The sequence below is a fragment of the Canis aureus genome, chromosome X, assembly GCF_053574225.1.
Source record: "Canis aureus isolate CA01 chromosome X, VMU_Caureus_v.1.0, whole genome shotgun sequence".
Lineage (NCBI taxonomy): Eukaryota > Metazoa > Chordata > Mammalia > Carnivora > Canidae > Canis > Canis aureus.
The window spans coordinates 51,092,694-51,108,573 of record NC_135649.1 but is presented as its reverse complement, the minus strand read 5'-3'; the positions used below and the strand labels follow the sequence as shown (position 1 = coordinate 51,108,573).

Sequence of the window (15,880 nt, the reverse complement as noted above, 5' to 3'; positions counted from 1 at the left end):
AATATGTAGGCATTTAGAAACAATGTAAGAAATATAAGTCAGTTTTGTAGAAAATCATCAAACTTTAAAAAGCTCTAATGTAAATGTACAGATATACCATGTTCATTAATAGAAAGACAATATTATAAAAATATCAATTCTATCCCAATTTATCTATAAATTTAATGCAATTACAACAATAAAATGCCAAGGATACAGTTTGTGGACATTAACAAAATGATTCTACTGTTCACGGAAGCATAGAGGGCCAATAATACCAAAAGTTTTTATAAAAAAAATATATAAGGTAAGGGTCCTACCCTACCAATAATTGAAATTTACTATAAAACCAAAGTAATTAAGATCAAGTAGTACATTAAAAAAAGGTTAATGGAATTCTACTATCAGATTTTGTGATTTTAAAACTCCTGAAACTTCTGGAAGAATAAATATTCAGTCCATAATCACAATCCCAAGAAAAAATTACCACCACAGACTATTTTGATTTACTAGCTTATGTCATGGGCAAATCATATAATCTTTTCTAATCTTTCAATAACTAGAACTCTAAGATCTTTGTGTTGATTACATGACCTAGAAATCTGTGGCTTACATTTCTTGATCAAAGATTTTTTTTTCTTAATGATTTGCTTCGGTAATGCTGGGAATTGCTACATTGACAGCCTCTGGCAATGCATGTTACTTTTGACATGCGGAACAGCCATGTGAGTTCACCTCACTGCTGGATTTTATTGTGTTTATGATTCATTCATTTCTTGGACTTTCATTTGAGCTTGACAGTAACTGGGACAAATTACCCTTTAGTGATTTTTCTGTGGTGATTACCTCTACTTCAGGAACATGACCAAAGACCCTGACATCTCTTTTCATAGAAGTCATCAAAGAGCTATCTGATAATGGGAACTTTTGGCTTGAACCATAACCACATCTTCAAATGATTACTAACTTAATAACAATCTCAAGAGCTCTTCAAAGGCTACTGAATTATGTGTCTGTAGAATTAATTAGAAATTCTTTTAGGGGCACCTGGGTGGCACAGTTGGTTAAGCATCTGACTCCTGATTTTGTCTCAGGGTGGTGATTTCAGGGTCTTGAGATCAAGTTCTGCATAAGGCCCTGTGCTCAGCATGGAGTCTGCTTGAGATTCTCTTTCCCTCTCCTTTTGCATCTCCCCCCCCCACTAGTTATCTCTCTGTGTGTCTCTCTCTCCCTCTCTCTCAAATAAATAAATAAATCTTTAAAAAATTTTTGAAATGCCTTCAGAAATAAAATATACTGTTTTAAGGAACTGTGAGGAGCATATTATGTGAATAAGATCATTTAAAATAATTACACATGCCAACATGATGGTTTGTGTCACCTAGGAGTCATACATAGTATACCATGACTATGATAACAAAATTGAATTTTTGCATCCCAAACTTTGCTGTCACTAAAAAAATCACCACTTCTGCTATTCAAAAATGCTTTGAGCAAAAGCTCTAATGTTCCAAATGATCCTGAAAATCATATTTCTCTATGCTTTTTAAGTTGTTTAGTTCTGAATCAACAGTCTAAAAGTGTGTTTAAACACTGCAGGTCACCATTTCCCATGGAACAAATAGGAAGGAAATCAGGTTATGGTGAGGGCACCCAGCAGGACTCTCCTACTGTCTCTGCAGTGTCAACACAAACTGATTTCTTTAAGAGAGACACTCAGGGAAAAGAGAACAGATTGCAGAAAACATGTTCTGCATGCAAGAAAGAGCAAAGAAATAGGATACAGGATATTTGGTGATAATTACACAAAATAATAAAATACACACAGAAAAAGTATAGCTATAACATAACAATATTACAGCAGGTGGAAGTTCTACAAACTAGGTTTGCTTGCAGCAGCACAAAGCAAATAATACATGAGCGTTCTGGCCTGTTATCTTTCTTTTATGCAAAATAATTGCTAGCTCTTAAGTTCCTGATGGTTTTTTTTATCATGGTTTATGTTATTCAAATTCTTATTTGCTAAAGAAAAGGTTTGAGCTAAATAAAATAATAATAATAATAATAATAATAATAATTGCATTATGTAACAACTACAGAGAAATGTATGCATTAAGAATAATACTTAAAAAACATAAAATTCTGATAATGTAGCTGGAAGAAATATAAAAACTTCAGGAACTTGAGATACATTTGTGCTTGCAAACTTAATTAGCTGCATGCTAGTTCAGCAAAGCAGTATCCAGAAGGGAACGTTATCAGAAAGGGTAAAATTTTCTAGCCCAGGCAACTACTTCAGTAAATAAAAGCCATGAATTCTTCCACTTCTCTTCTACTTCAGGTATTACAATCACATTACTGGTGTGGGGAGAACTTTTTAAAATTAAACATATTATTCTGAGATAGTTTTAACTTCACATATAGTTGTAAGAAATAACAGAGATAACTTATGTCCCTTTCCCAAGTTTCCACAATGACAGTATCTTTAAACTTTAGTTTAATATTGGAATTAGGTTATTGATATTAGCACAGAAAAGTTACATCACCACAAGGATCCCTCACCCTTTCTTTGCCACATGTATTACTGTTGCCCCCACCTTGTACCCCAAATGGTTGGCAATCATCTCCATTTTTATGATTTTGTCATTTCAAAATGTTTTATAGATCAAGTTATATAATATGTGACCTTTATGATTGGCTTTTTTCACTCAGAATAATTCCCCAGAGACTTATTCAATATGCTGTATGTATCAATAATTCATTCATTTCGTTGTTGAGTATTGTTGAGTATTTCTTGGTATATATATATATATATATATGTAATACTTCCGTATTACAGTTTTGTTTAATCATTCAACATTGAGGCATATTTGGACTGCTCCCACTTTAAGGTTATTATGAATAAAGCTACTATGACCATCCCCATAAATATTTTTATATGAAAATGCTTTCATTTCTCTGGGTAAATTTCCTTCTTTTTCTTTTTAAAGATTTATTTATTTATCCTAGAGAGAGAGAGAGAGAAAGCACAAGTGAGGGGGGGGGAGCGGAGGGCAAGAATCTTCAAGCAGACTCCCTACTGGAGCCTGACATTGGGCTCAAACCCACGATTCACAATAGCATGACTTGAGAGGAAACCAAGAGTCAGACACTCAACCAACTGAGCCACACAGGCACCCCTCTCTGGGCAAATTTCTTAAGAGTGCAATGTTGGGTCTACAGTAGTTTCATGTTTAATTTTATAAGAAACAGCCAAAACTTTTTTCCAGAATGGCTATACCATTTTATATTCCCACCAACAATGTGTGAGTTGTCTTATTTTACTACATCCTTCCAGAATTTGTTGTTGTCATTCTTTTTCTTTTATTTTAGCCATTCTGATAGGCCTATAATGATAATTAGTTATGTTATTATTTTGCCTTTCTCTAATGGCTAATGAAGTTGAATATGTTATCATGTGCTTGTCATCTGTATGATGTCTTTGGGAAATATCTGCTTATGCCTTTTGTCTATTTTTGATTTGATGTTTTACCATTGAGTTTTCAAAGGTCTTTTCAAAATACTACTCCATTGTTGGATATATGGTTTTTGAACACTTGTTCCCATTTTGTAGCTTATCTTTTTATCCTCCTAACGGGATCTTTTGCAGAATATTTTTTAAAGATTTTACTTATTTATTTGAGAGAGAGAGAAGGAGAAAGAGAGAGCAGAAGTGGGACGAAGGATCGAAGGAGATGGAGAAGAAAGGTTCCCACTGAGTGGGGACTCTAACTCCAGGCTCAATCCCAGGACTCTGGGATCAGAACCTGAGTGGAAGGCAAGTGCTTAACTGACTGACTCATCCAGACATCTCCAAAATAGTTTTTAAAATCTTTGATGAGGTCCAATTTATCAATTTTTTTCCTTCTATGTATAATATTCTGTGTCAAGTCCATAATCAATTTCAAGTTAATTTTTGCATGAGGTATGACATTTAGATAGACAGTGCTTTTTAAAATTTTGGTTGTTTTTTTTTTTTTTTTTTTTTGCTTTAATTCGAAGTTTTGCTGGGGCTGTTGCTGTTGTGTGTATTTTTATTTATTTATTTTTGCCAACAGATGTCTCCTTTCTCATGCATTAATTGTTGAAAATGATATCCTTTCTCCTTTGATTTTCTTTTATTTTACTTTCTCAAATATCAGTTGGGCAAATTTGGATGGGTCTTTGTATTTGTGGGTTACTTTTTTTGCTACATGGATCTATTTTTTTTGTTCTATCCACCTATTATCTATGTATAATCTGTCTACATCTATCATCATCTCTTTAAAATATTTATTTAAATTCCAGTTAATATTTGTTAAAATATTATTCAGTTAAAATACAATGTTTTATTAGTTTCACGTGTACAATGTAGTGATTCAATACTTCCACACAACATCTAGTACTCATCACATCAAGTTCCCTCCTTAATTCTCATTACCTTTTTTACCCCTACTTCCACCCACCTCCCCTCTGGTAACCATCAATTTGTTCTCTCTATGTAAGAATCTGTTTATTTGTTTGCCTCTCACCTTTTTTCCCCCTTTATGCTTATTTATTTTGTTTCTTAAACTGTACATATGTGTGAAATAATATGGTATTTGTCTTTCTTTGACTATTTCACTTAGCATAACACTCTCTAGCCCCATCCACATCATTACAAAGGACAATATTTCATTCTTTTTTATGGTTGAGTAATATTCTGTTGTATATACTTGTACCAATTATTAATTCATCAGTCAGTGAACAGTTGGGCTTTTGCCATATTTTGGCAATTGTAGAAAATGCTGCTATAAATATTGGGGTGCATGTATCCCTTTGAATTCATATTTTTTCATCCTATATATAAATACATAGTGGTACAATTGCTGGATAGTAGAATAGCTCTATTTTTAACCTTCTGAGAAAACCCCATACTGTTTTTCAGAGTGGCTGCACCAGTTTGTATTCCCACCAACAGTGCAGGAGGATTCCCTTTTCTCAACATCTTTGCTAACACCTATAGTTTCTTGTGTTGGTTTTAGCCATCCTGACTGCTGTGAAATGTTAGCTCATTGTAGTTTTGATTTCTATTGCCTTGATGGTGAGTGATAGGCATCTTTTCATGTGAATGTCTTCTTGGAGAAAAGTCTATTCATGTCTTCCACCAGGATTTTAATTGGATTTTTTTGTTTTTTAGATGTTGAGTTGGAGAAGTTGTTTATATACTCTGGATACTAACCCTTTATTACATATGTCATTTGCAAATATCTTCTTCCATTCTGTAGGTTGCCTTTTAGTTTTGTTGATTTGTTTTCTTAGCTGTGAAGAAACTTTTTATTTTGATGAAGTTCTGGTAGATTATTTTTTCTTTTATTTCCCTTGCCTCAGGAGACATATCTAGTAAGAAGTTGCTACTGTAGATGCTAAAGAAGCTACTACTTATGCTCTCTAGGATTTTAATGGTTTCATGCCTCACATTTAGGTCATTAATCCATTTTGGGTTTATTTTTGTATATGGTATCCTTAAGTCATCCAGTTTCATCCTTTTCCATGTTACTGTCCAGTTTTTCCAACATCATCCTTTTGCATGTTGCTGTACAGTTTTCTCAACACCATTTGTTGAAGAAACTATTTTTTCCCCCATTGGATATTCTTTCTTGCTTTGTCAAAAATTAACTTGTCATATAGCTGTGGGTTCATTTTTGAATTTTATATTCTGTTCTATTGATCTATGTGCCTATTTCTGTGCCAGTACCACACTGTTTGATCACTACAGCATTGTAATATAACTTGAAGTTTGGAATTGTGAGGCCTCCAGCTTTGCTTTCTTTTTCAAGATTGCTTTGTGGGTGCCTGGGTGTCTCAGTGGTTAAGCGTCTGCCTTTGGCTCATGTCATGATCCTGGGGTCCTGGGATCAAGTCCTGCATTGGTCTCCCTGCAGGGAGCCTGCTTCTCCCTCTGCCTATGTCTCTGCCTCTCTCTCTGTATGTCTCTCATGAATAAATAAAAACTTAAAAACAGAAACAAAAGAAAGATTGCTTTGCTATTTGAGATCTTTTTAGTTCCATAGGAATTTTAGGATTGTTTGTTCTAACTTTCTGAAAGCCCTGGTGGTTTTTTGAGAAGGAATTCACTAAATGTGTAGATTGCTTTGAATAATATAGGCATTTTAACATTTGTTCTCCTGATTCATGAGCATGGAATGTTTTTCCATTTTCAGTGTCCACTTCAAGATTATGAAGTGTTTCATAATCTTCAGAATGCAAGTTTTTCACCTCTTGGTTAGGTTTATTTTTAGGTATCTTTTGAGTTTTGGTGCCATTGTCAATGAGGTTGATTCCTTAATTCCTTTTTTCTACTGCCTCTTTATTGGTGTATAAAAATGCAGCACATGTCTGTAACACTGGTTTTCTGTCCTGCAACTTTACTGAATTGATGTATCACTTCTAAAAGATTTTTTGTGGAGTCTTTCAGGTTTTTTAGGTAGACTATCATGTCGTCTATAAATAGTGAAAGATTTACTTCTTCATTGCCTGTTTAGATGCCTTTTATTCCTTCTTGTCTGATTGCTATCTCTAGGACTTCCACTATGATACTAAATACCAGTGGTAAGAGTGGACATCCCTGTCTCCTTCCTGAACTTAGAGGAAAAGCCCTCAGTTTTCCCCATTGAGAATGATATTAACTTGGGTTTTTCATATATGGCCTTTATTATGTTGAGGTATGTTTCCTTTAAACATATATTGTTGAGGGGTTTTATCATGAATGGATGCTGCACTTTGTTAAATGCTTTCTCTGTGTCTATTGAAATGATCATATGATTCCTATATTTTCTTTTATTAATGTAGTAATTATGTAATGTATCATGTATCATGTATCATGTTTATTGATTTGCCAATATTGAACCATGCTTGTAATCCTGGAATAAATTTGACTTGAATGTGGTGAATGATTCCTTTAATATATTGTGAGGTTCAGTTTGCTAGTATTTTATTGAGAAGTTTTGCATCCATGTGTATCAGAGCTATATTGGCTTCTAGTTCTATTTTTTAGTGGAGTCTTTATCTGGTTTGTGATCAGGGTAATGCTGGCCACATAGAATGAGTTTGCACATTTTCCTTCCTTTTTTATTTTTTTGGAATAGTTTGAGAAGAAGGGAAAGTGATTCTTCAAATATTTGGTGGAATTTGCCTACGAAACCATCTGATCTTGGACTTTTGTTTTTTGTGTGATTGTTTATTACTAATTCAATTTCTTTGCTAGTTATCACTCTGTTTCAGTTTTCTATTTCTCTCTGTTTCAGTTTTATTAGTTTATATTTTTCTAGGAATTTATTTCTTCCAAGATGTCAAATTTGCTGCCATATGGTTTTTCATAATCTTTTATACTTGTTCATATTTCTATGTTGATGATTGTTATTTCTCTCTTATTTGTGATTTTATTTATTTGTGTCCTTTCTTCTTTTTGATAAGTCTGGCTAAAGGCTTAGCCAGATGTTTCTCCATCCCCTCACCTTCAATCTGCACGTATTTTAAAATCTAAAATGAGTTTCTTAAAGACAGCATATAGATAGGTGGTTTTTTTATCACTCCTCCTTGATACCTATGTCTTTTGATTAGAGTATTTAGTCCATTTACATCTAAGGTATATATTGAAAGATATGTATTTAGTACCATTTTATTACTTGTTTTGTCATTGTTTCTGGAGATTTTCTCTGATACTTTCTTGTCTTTGTCTCTTTTGGTCACTCCTTTGCACTCAAAGAGTACTCTTTAAAATTTCTTTCAAGGTGGGTTTAGTGGTCACAGACTCCTTTAGGTTTGTCTGAGAAACTATCTATCCTTATATTCTGAATAATAGCCTTGCTAGATCGAGTATTCTTGGTGGCAGATTTTTCCCATTCAGCACTTTGAATATATCATGCTTCTTTATTCTGTCTTGCCAAATTTCTGTTGAGAAATCTCCAGCTAATCTTATGAGTCTTCGATTGTAATTTTAGGGCTTCTTTTGTCTTTCTGCTTTTAAGACTTTTTCTTTATCACTCTATTCTGCAAATTTAAGTACAATATGTCTTGATGTTGGATTGCCTTTGTTGGTATTGATGAGGCTTCTCTGTACCTCCTGGATCTGGATGTCTGTTTCCTTCCTCATGTTAGGTAAATTTTTAGCTATTATTTCCTCAAATAATATTTTTGCCCCTTTTCTGTCTCTTCTTCTTCTGGGACTCCTATAATTTCAATATTATTACATTTGATGGAGTTACTGGATTCCCTAAGTCTATTCTCATGTTCCATATTTCTTTTCTCTTTTTTTTCTGCTTTATTATTTTCCATTATTTTGTCTTCTATATCACTAATTCTTTCCTCTGCTTCATCCAGGCTGCTGTTCATTGCCTCAAACCTATTTCCAAATCATTTCTTTCATTCTTCATTTCCAATTTATTCTTTTTAAAATTATTTTATCTCTGTGGTAAGATCTCCCTGTGTCTTCCATTCATTTCTGAAGCCCAATGAGTATCCTTATGATTGTTGTTTTAAATTCCCCATCAGAATGGATAAAGAAGATGTGGTATATGTATACCACATCAGCCATTAGAAATGACAAATACCCACTATTTGCTTCAACGTGGACGGACCTGGAAAGTATTATGCTGAGTGAAATAAGTCAATCGGAAAAGGACAAACATTATATGGTCTCATTCATTTGGGGAATATAAAAATTAGTGAAAGGGAATAAAGGGAAAGGAGAGAAAACGAGTGAAAATATCAGTGAGGGTGACAAAACATGAGACACCTAACTCTGGGAAATGAACAAGGGGTAGTGGAAGGGTAGGTGGGCGGAGGGTTGGGGTGACTGGGTGATGGGCACTGAGAGGGGCACTTGGCAGGATGAGCACTGGGTGTTATGCTATATGTTGGCAAATTGAACTCCAATTAAAAAAATAAATAAATAAATAAATAAATTCCCCATCAGGTTACTTACATCTGTTTCATTTAGATCTCTGGCCATGGCATTATATTGTTGTCTCATTTGGGATGAATTCTTCCATCATGGCATTTTGTCTAAGTTTCTACCTTCTTCTGTGTTAGAAAAGCCAGCTAAGTTTCCTGCTCCTGAGAGTAATGGCTTTATGAAGAAGAGGCTATGTAGTATCCAGTGCCTGGTCCTTCAGGAAATATCTCTGGTGTGTGCTATGTGTGCTCTGCTGTTGTTTTGTTTTTTTTTGTTTTTTTTTTTGATATTTTATTCTTCAGGCCAGTCTTCTCCAGAAGATCTTGTCTGCAGTAGGCAGTGTTTGGTCCTTGACCAGAATGTGAGGAGTTTTTACTAGATATGCACTTGTCTGTTTGTTCAATGAAGCCTGATACTCCTTCCAATAGAAAAGAAGCCCTTCAGAATTTGGTCAGGAGATGTGGTATGGGCAGTGGATTCTGCTGTTCTTCTGGGATAGGGCCCTGTAGTGATGGGACTCAGGCAGCTTGACTGAGAAGAGCAGACCTTCCAGAGTGCAGGGGTGTGGGACTTGTTAGCAAGCTAACTTGGCTGTGTTGGCACTGTGCTGTTTCCTGCAGGTGGCTCTGTTTTGTTGGGTGTTTTGTTTTGTTTGTTTTGCTGGGAGAGAGAGGGAAATGATACCATCCAGTTCCTTTTACCCCAAAAAAGGTCTTTGTGCATGCTGTTCTCAGGGAAGCATTTTGAGATGAGAAAATTATCTCCCTGCTGCATTTCCCAGGCATCTTTTGGATTGCTGTTTCCACACTGTCTGCCTCCAGATTTTTTGCCTGCTTTCTCTCCAGGAGCAACACAGTGCCTTCTGGCTCTGTCCCTGCCAAGCCTTCTGACTTTAAAACTCCAGGCTTTAGAGATGTGATGTGGATAATGGCTTGCACTGGTCTTCTTGGGGAGGGGCCTGCTGTGCTGGGACTGAGTCAGCTTAACTGAGAAGGGCATTCTTACCAGAGCAGAAGGCTGTGGGACTTATTTTGAGCAAGTTAAGCAGCTTGTGTCAACCCTGCCACATTGATTGATTTTTTAATGTTGAGCCAATCTTGAATACTTGGAATAAATCCCACTTGGTCATATTGCATAATTCTTTTTATACATCACTGATTTCAGTTTCCTTATGTTATATTGATTCCTTTTTGCATTTAAGTTCTTGAGAGAGATTGGTTTGTAACTTTCTTTTTGTCCCTGCCTTTGTCTGGTTTTATTATTATAACCTTTGAGGTTCATATGGTCTCAAAGGCTTAGCCATGCATTCTCCTGCCTTCACCAGATAGATCCCCAATCCAAAGGGAAAGTTTCCTGACCTAGATGGTTCCCCTATCAACCATACCAGCTGCCACCCACTCAGTCCTCAAATTAATGGCTTTAACCTTACTGTGTGCCCTTGAAATTATTCAAATAAGTAAATCACATCCCCCTAAAGAAATCAAAGTTCATGTTGTTAAGGGAATAGAAGGTTAGCTGAGAACAAAACACAAGCTGACACCCTGTACCCCGCTGCAACCACTCCTGGGTGAGATATGTGTGACATTCCTCCAGGAAGTTCCCAACTGTCTTAATGTAGTCTTGCTAGAGGGAAAAACAACCTTGACATTGGCAAGGCCTCCAATATCTTGTAAGTCCTCTTTAGTGCTTGAAAATCCTTTTGAAACTTCCTTTTTACTTACAATTCCCACGTATATAATCAGCCACTCCTCAGAATCCTGGTGCAACAGCTCTTTCTGCCCACATGTCCTGTCTGTGCTTTAATAAAACCACCATTTTGCCCCAAAGATGTCTCAAGAATTTTTTCTTGGTCCTTTACCAATAGAATGAATAGAAGGTAATTGGAAAAAATGTGTACTATTGGTATTCATAAATATTTTATAGAATTGTCCAGTGAAACCATCTGGTACTCTAATTTTGTTTGAAGCTTTTTAATTACAACTTATATGCTCTTAATTGTTATAGGACAATTCATACTACCTCATTTTTGTTGAGTTTGGGTAGTTATATGATTTTCAAGAATTGGTCCATTTCTTTTAAATTCCCCATTTAATACCATAAAATTATTTATATTATTGTTTTCAGTTGCTAGTTCTGTAATGGCATCCCTGTTTAAATCTTGATTTTTGGCTATCAGTGCCTTTTCTGCTTGTATCTTTTTCGGTTTTGCTAGAGATTCATGAATTGTATCAGAAGTTTTGAATAACTATCTAATGTTTTATTTTCTTTATTATTTTCCTGTTAGCAATCTCATTGATTTATTTTCTTACTACATATTTTTTTTTTGCTTGCTTTGAGTTTCTTTATCCTTTCCTCCTTTCTTGACTACTTTCTTTTCTAATGTGAGCATTTTGTACTTTAAATTTCCCTTACAACTCTGCTTTAGTTATATCTCAAAAACTTTATATGTTTTATTTCATTTTCATCCAGTTCTATTCAGTGTTTTATTTTCTTTAGACTTTGACCTCTTTCCTTAAAATTTCTTCTTTGTTTTTTTAAATATATGTGTATATATATATATATATATACATATATATATAATTTAAAGTGTATACATATTCACATTTCCAATATTTATAGATCTTCCTGTTGCCTTTCTGTTACCATATCTACTTTGTATCTATTATGATCAGGAAAATATTTGTATTATTTCAACTTTTAAAAATAAATTGAAGTTGAATATCCAAGATATGATATACCCTGGTGAACATTCCATGGGCACTTGCAAAGAATTTGTATTTTTCTGTTATTGAGTAAACTGTTATATAGTTGTCAATTAAATCCTATTAATTAATATATTGGTGAGTTTAATATCTTTGTTAATTTTCTATCTAGTAGTTCTACCAATTACTGGTAATGGGGATTTGAAATCTCAAACTATATTTATGAATTTATTTATTTTTCCTTTCAGCTTTATCAGGATTTCTATCATGTATTTTGAAGCCCTCTTATTAGGTGAATACACATATAGGATATCAAAGTCTTGGTGGGCTTATCCTTTATCATTATGTAATGTGCCTCTTTGTCAATATTTTTTGTTATGACATTACTTTTTTCTGATACTAATAAAGCCATTCCTGCTTTTTGAGTAATGTTAGCATGATATATCTTTTTCTATCTTTTTACTTTCAACCTATCCTTTTTTTCTTGCAGTGTACTTCTTGCATACAGCGTATAGTAGTCAATTTTTAAATCCACTTGGCCAATCTCTGTCTTTTATTTGGGGCATTTTGACCATTTTCACATAAAGTTATAAATAATAATTTTGTTTATTATAAATAGGGGTGGTGGTGAGAAGTTAAGGTGGCAGAGTAGTATGGGGACCCTGAACTTACCTTTTCCCTTGAACATAGATAAACATCAAGTCATTTTCAGCAACTAGGAAATCAGTCTGAGGATTAAGATAACAATCTGCACAATTAGAAGGAGAGAATATGGCAGGTACAAGGTGTAGAGACATGAACTGCAGGAAAGAATAGCTGTGGTGCTGCAGGGGGAGGGAGCCCTTTTCATGGAAAGAAGACACAGAAAGAGGGGGATAGAGGGAGAGAGATTAGTGTGTTGGATTCATCCAATAAAAACACTTCAAAATCATTGACCAGGGAATTGTGAGGAATTGATGATGGCAAGTTTTCTTGTAAACAGTGGAGCTCAGATTCTGAGGTTTTAGAAGTCCACACCATTTGCTGGAGTGCTCCTGGGAAGAGGGAGGATAGAGGCCCAGAGTAGACACTGGAAAACATGGTGTGAGGACCCCCTGGATCACACTGGAAGAGAATGTTTCCCTTACTGGAGTTCATTTGGAAAAGGGTATATTTCCTCTCTAAGGACAAGGAATCCAGCAGGCAACATTAAGCAACCATTCAACAGCAGGGGACAGAGTTGTGCACACAAAGTGGATCCCCTGATCACAGCTATTTGTTATAGTTCACCATAGACCCTAGGCACCCACATGACTATGCAACTGCTTTTCTGGGACAGACAAAGCCTGGTGCAATGTTGTGAGGCTCTCCTCTAGGGGAGGGGAGTGGGTCCCCACTTTTCCAAGTCCTTTAAGATTTGGAGTTTGGAATCCCAGCTGTGGACCACAGATAAAACACATGACTGTGGTACTGGTTATGCCAGTGGCCTGGGCATGAATAGGTCGAGGCAGATATCTGATGGAAGCCTGAGGCAAAGGAGGAGGAAATTATTTACATTTATGTGAGAGTTTTCTGAATAGTGGCAGGAACAAGTTCCCTCCCTGGATGGAGAGGACAGGATGGAGCCATTTTCTAACCCCCTCCCCACCAGCTCAGTTGAATTTCAGCAAGCAACACAGCACCTCCAGTGGAGGCTGAAGCCATTTACACCAAACCCCATCACCCTGCACCCTCCAGAGTATCTTTAGAAGGGCAGGTCTGACTATGAGCCAGTACAATAGGCCTCTCCCTCAGTGGACCAACACAGCATCCCTACATCTACCAAATCTACAGATCATAGAGTGCTCCAAAGCATCACCTTCAGTTATGGTGGAAATAGAACCAGGTTATTTGTTTATTTTTATTTTTTCCCTGGAATCAGGCTTACAGTTTTTTTGTTTGCTTGTTTGTCTGTTTCCTTTTCTCATTTTTTGGATCAAGTTTTTTTTTTTCTTTTTTCTTTTTCTTTGGAATCAAGCTTATTTTTTTTTTGCTTTTTGGTTTGTTGTTTTTTTTTCCCTTTACCTTTTCAGTTTTATTAGATCAGGCATTTTTTAAAAAAATCAGGCTTATTTTAAAAAACAAATCAAAGCATACCTTGTTAAAGGTCCAAACATTCCCCACTGCAAGGAAGGAGAAACTCTGCAGAGGATTGACCTGTGGGAAAGAGCAGCCAAACACAATAGCAGAGTGAGCAGCATATACCAGAAACTCCTCTTCGGCACCAGACCTTGGACAGTGTACAACCCTGTCCTATAGCATTACACTCGGGAGCAGGAAACATAACAAGCTTTCATAGCACTAAAAAACAAAAGAAAACAAAACAAACAAAAACCACTAGACAAAATTGAAAGATGGAGGAATTTTCCCCAAGAGAAAAATCAAAAGGAAATTGTAGCCAGGAACTTGCTAAAAACAGATATAAGCAATATATCTGAACAAGAATTTAGAACAACAGTCATAGGAATGCTAGTTGGGCTTTAAAAAGCATAGAAAACACCAGAAAAAAACCCTTGCTGCAGAGAAAAAGACATAAAAATTAAGCCAAATTTTAAGATGCTATAATTGAGATCTAAAACCAACTGGATTTAATCACAATGAGGATGAAAGAAGCAGAGGAATGAATAGGTGATATAGAAGATAAAATTATTATTGAAAATAATGAAGGTGCCTATATAGGTGATGAAATGGCTCTAAATTCAGATCTCTCAATAATTACTCTGAATGTAAATGGATTAAATACTCAATTCAAAAGACATGGAATAAAAGAACAGAGGGGGGAAAAAGACACATTGAAATGCTCCTTACAAGAAACTCATTTTAGAAACAAAAACACTTCCAGATTGAAAGTGAGGGAGTGAAGAAACATTTATCATGCCAATGGAAATCAAAAAGAAAGCTCTAGTAGCCATACTTACAACATTTTAAACCAATGATTGTACAAAGAGATGAAGAAGGGCACTATATCATATTAAAGGGTTATATACAATAAGAAGATCTAACAATTGTAAATATTTACACTTTCAACTTGGGAACACCCAAAAATATAAATCAATTAATAACAAACTTGAACTTATTGATAATAATGCAATGATAGTAGGGACTTTAACACCTCACCTACAGCAATGGACAGATAATCTAAGCAGGAAACCAACAAGGAAACAATATCTTTGAATGACACACAGCATCAGATGGTCTTAACAGATAAGTTCATAGCATATCATCCTAAAGGAGCAGAATACACATTATTTTTGAGTGAACATGGAACATTCTCCAGAAGAGATCACATACTGGGTCACAAATCAGGCCTCAACCAATATATAAATATTGAGGTCATACCACCTTATTTTCAGACCACAACACTATGAAACTTGAAATCACCCACAAGAAAAAAAATGAAAAGGCCAACATGGAGGCTAAAGAACATCCTACTAAAAAAATAAATGGGTTAACCAGAAAATGAAAAAAGAAATTTAAAAATACACAGAAGCAAATGAAAATGAAAACAACAGTTCAAAAACTTTGGGATGCATCAAAGGTGGTCTTAAGAGCAAAGTGTATAGCAATACAGGCCTTCCTCAAAAAGCACGAAAGTCTCAAATACACAATCTAACCTTACACCTAAAGCAGCTGGAAAATGAACACCAAATAAAGCCAAAAAACAGAAGAAGGGAAATAATAAAGATTAGAGCAGAAATAAATGATATAGAAATAAAAAAGAAAACAATAGAATAAATCACCAAAAATTGCAGCTGGTTCTTTGAAAGAATTAACAAAATTGATAAACCTTTATACATATTTATCAAAAAGAAAAGAGGAAGGACCAAGTTAACAAAATCATGAATGAAAGAAGAGAGATCACAACCAACACTGGAGAAATACAATTATAAGAGAATATTATGAATAATTATATGCCACCAAATTGGACAATTTGGAAGAAATGGATAAAGTACTTGAAACATATAAACTACCAAAACTGAAACAGGAAGAAATAGGAAATCTGAACAGACCCATAACCAGCCAAGTAATTGAATCAGTAATGAAAAAAGTCTCCCAACAAACAAAATTTCAGGGCTGGAGGCTTCCCAGGAGAATTCTACCAAACATGTAAAGAAAAATTAATACCGATTTTCCTGAAACTGTTCCAAAAAATAGAAATGGAAGGAAAACTTCCAAAATAATTCTGTGAGGCCAGCATTACCTTGATTAAAAAACTAAAGATCCCACT

At 35.1% G+C, this 15,880-nt stretch overlaps 1 long non-coding RNA gene across 3 annotated transcripts in view; it reads right to left on the bottom strand.

Moving 5' to 3' along the window:
- The window catches only part of LOC144307991 (uncharacterized), a 67,319-nt gene that overhangs the window by 44,171 nt on the left and 7,268 nt on the right, over nt 1–15,880 (bottom strand). For all 3 annotated transcript variants that reach the window (XR_013374644.1, XR_013374643.1, XR_013374645.1), the window contains exon 3: nt 13,750–13,809. This is a non-coding gene — a long non-coding RNA (uncharacterized LOC144307991). The remainder of the gene's footprint in view (nt 1–13,749; nt 13,810–15,880) is intronic.